The sequence below is a fragment of the Clupea harengus genome, chromosome 21 (genome assembly GCF_900700415.2).
Source record: "Clupea harengus chromosome 21, Ch_v2.0.2, whole genome shotgun sequence".
Classification (NCBI taxonomy): domain Eukaryota; kingdom Metazoa; phylum Chordata; class Actinopteri; order Clupeiformes; family Clupeidae; genus Clupea; species Clupea harengus.
Window position 1 is genome coordinate 26,039,101 of NC_045172.1, and position 3,761 is coordinate 26,042,861.

The 3,761-nt window shown below is 43.1% G+C and overlaps 1 protein-coding gene across 1 annotated transcript in view; it reads right to left on the reverse strand.

Moving 5' to 3' along the window:
• Positions 1 to 2,303: 2,303 nt before the first annotated feature.
• nbeal1 (neurobeachin-like 1) overlaps positions 2,304 to 3,761 on the reverse strand; it is an 80,686-nt gene continuing 79,228 nt past the window's right edge. Inside the window, 1 exon segment of the mRNA XM_042702820.1 lies at positions 2,304 to 3,761. This exon segment is cut by the window's right edge and continues 1,034 nt beyond it. The gene's annotated coding sequence lies outside the window, so the exon portion shown is untranslated.

Consider the following 3,761-nt stretch of genomic DNA (forward strand, 5'->3'; position numbering starts at 1 on the left):
GGGTTTGAAAATAATCCTCATGGTCATCGCCATCATCCTCATCTACGTGACCCGGTCCGTCCTAGAGGGCCGTGGATGAGGATGGAAGAACGCGTAGTGAGTGTTAGCAGGAATGAAAAAGAAGCGATGATGATGAATCTGATATCTGGGATGTTTAGTCGCATAGATAGGCCCTACCTCCCGAAGTGATTTTTTCCGCTCGTTAATGCCGGAGCCGGAATGTTTACTTTGGCCTTTTAGATCATCCATTCCCCTCGGCTCGGTCCGTAGTGATTTCGGCCAATACTAGGACCATATGGTAACGTGTGTGTGTTAGCCGATTTCGACAGGTGACATTTACAGTGAAGAACATGGAGTGGGCGTGGGCAGGTGTGCTGTGTCGTCACAGCAACCCAAATCGAATACAAACAAAGAAAAATGCAGATGATTGAGATGAGTCACACCAGAGAGTTCCATACTGTTTTTAGCCGACATTTACGCGGCTTTCAAAGTTCAAATTACTTTATTTGTCATTGTCACAAAAACAACGAGACAGTAGAGGCAGCAACAGACAGCTAAAAATGTAAGTTGCTGTGGACATTAACTGCCACAGCTAAATAATAATAGATAACAATGAATAAATAGATAAATAAATATCCCTGAGTAAATTAAAAAAGAAATATATACATTGAGGTGCATCAATAGTTGCAGGGTGGAGTGTTAAGAGTGCAGTCCATGGGGGCGGGCCGGGCCGGGGGGGAGGTGGGGTGGTTTTGGGTGAGCTGTTGAGAAGCCTTATTGCACGAGGGTAAAAGCTCTTTGCCATTCTGGAGGTGCGCGCTTTTGTTGATCTGAACCTTTTGACTTCCTCGGTGGAGGTTTGATGGGCTATGCTGCCACCTAGCGTTCGAAGTGTGAAAAAGGTCCACCACTGCCTCATTTAAGGCTCGTCGGCGTGACACGGTTTAAAAAAAAAAAAGAGTTACTTGACATCGACGATATGCTTTATGCTTACCCCTTTGTTTTTGCGAATTCATAAAAGGTCCAAGCATGTTCGAGTGTGTTATCGCTTGAAATGTAGTAGATTAGTGTGGGATATTTTTTATGTTTAGATGAACATGGATTAACTCATCAGTTTGAAAGTCGCACTTTAGGAAGGGCAGACTAGGCGGGAAACAGTAACTCAGCCATAGACATGATTCACTGATCTTAAAGTCAGCACTAAAAGCACGACACAGGCACATTCCAAGTAACCCCCGGTTAGGAGGGGGTCTCAGAGGATGTCAGGGAGTCTCAGGAGATCCAGACACACACACACACACACACACACACACAGGGGTACTAAGGGGAGTTTCAGAAGAGGGAATAGTTAATTCTGATTGGTTTTTGGCAAACAGCCAGATAGGACACATCCCACAGGTCACAGGCCTTAAATTGGTATACGGAGCGTTCACACGATGAGATGATCCATGGGCATCCCCTTATTGTGGCTTATTGATTACAATAAATACTCCAGATTTCTACATCCAGTCTCTGGTCTTCTGATTGAAAGAAAAGGTTTGGGACTCAGTCTCGCCACAACATTAGAAAAATGAATTGAAAACCTGTAAAAACCCACTGCCGCGGTTATGTCATTTTAATATATTTAATACAATTAACTAATTTGAAGCAGGGAAGAATGCTCATGTTACCTTGTTAATGGTTCAGGCTATTCCATCCCATGATGTACAAAAAGTAATTCGCAAGCCGTGCAAGATGCAAAAATTACTACAATAAAGTTAAATAACGTGTTAAAGCAATAAATGATTGTTGAATTAACTGCCTAAAAACCTGTAAAACGGACAGCTGGCACGTGCACTTACGTGGAAGAGAACTGGAAATCATAAAGAAAATTACGACAATTAAACAGAGCCTCATCTCCCTTGAAATCCCCCTTACAAAAACTAATATAGGTAAAATAGCTTTTAAGTTCTTTGCTTCCCATAAATGGAACACTGTTCAAGTGGAGTTGAAATTAACCAAAGTATTTGTCTGTCAACCAATTTAAGAGCCTTTTAGATGCTAAGGATGTGCCTCAATGCTGTTGTTTTAAATGATTCTCTGATTTAATTATTTTTTACTTTATGTTAGTTTTTTTATACTTAATTTCTGAGTTGTTTAGTTATGGTTTGTTTATTTATTGTTCTTCTGTACTATGTAGCCTCAATCAGGGCATTGCTGCAAAAGAGTCCTGTGCTCAGTCAATTCTCCCTGAATAAATGATGATGATGATGATGATGATGATGATGATGATGATGATGATGAAATCGCCAGACAAATGTAACTGATTTTCAATAGGGCTTTAATTCTCATTTTCCACTTGTGTATACAAAGCAGTTTTTCTGTACAGATCAAGAAGCCATTTAAAACAATCAATTCATTAATTAATCAATAAATCAATCAATCAATCAAATCTCAACAATTGGTAGTACCTTGAAAGTGCAAAAAATACAGTTCAAATACACAGAAATAAAAACCATGCTGTACATTTCATACCGTATTCATAAATAAGCACACACACACACACACACACACACACACACACACACACACACACACACACTGACATGAACTCACATCCATTGGTAACAAGTCAAATCTAAAGCAGCTAAACTTTAAGAGTCACAAAGATTCTGGTTAGATCCAACCTCTGGCAAAGAGCTTTGATGATTTTTGATTCCCAAAAGAGGCATTTCATTTTCCTTTTAGTGGAATGCTGTTGTTTATGGAGGTCAAGGGTCGCGGACGGGGACGGGGAACGGGGGTTTCTGCATCAGGAAGCACTGGGGCATCATGGGGAAAAGGCACTCTGTTTTTATTTCAGTGGTGGAATATATTATACACACACACACACACACACACACACACACACCGTCAGGTCATAGCACAGAATAAAAACAAAGACACGACGGTTCACACACAGGCACACACATCCACACACACACAGACGCTGAAGTTTGTCTTTGTCTTACGATCATAAGTGTTTTGCCACGGGTGGGTGCACAGGGCAGTGAGACTGAATACACAGAGGCCCTTAACTGACCAATCACTCTTATAGCGCCACCTGCTGGCCAGGGCACTGCCTCACAGCCTACAGTGTGTGTGTGTGTGTGTGTGTGTGTGTGTGTCTTACAGCCTACAGTCACTCCACAGCGCCACCTACTGGCCAGGGCACTGTCTCACAGCCTACAGTGTGTGTGTGGTGTGTGTGTGTGTGTGTGTGTGTGTGTGTGTCTCTCACAGCCTACAGTCACTCCACAGGTCTCTGGCTTTGGCATTTCTGCAGAGAACCGTTTGAGAGTCATTCATTCAAACACACATACCAGGACACACACACACAAGACAAGACAAGAACGACACACAGAACCGTCCTCAACAGAGGGGCGCTCAAGCAGACAGAGGTGGAGGCATCTTCCCATCTTTGACCCAACATCAGTGTCCACCCCCCTCCTTAAGAGGCCCCGTGGACTAACCAGGAAGACTATAGCAGTGTTGTTTTGGTCAGCCACTAAAGCAGAGGCTGGAATGTACCATGTGGAGGGCTGATTCGGGGGGGGGGGGGAGCCCTTAGCATTCCCCTGGTCTGGAGGAGAGTGTGTGTGAGCCCTGTGTCCACTACCCTCATCACCAGCCATCACACACACACTAGGCAACGCAACCGCTCAGCCCAAGTCACATAAATAACAACACACAAACAAACAAACAAACAAACATGATCATTTCAAGTAATGAGTAAAGAAAAC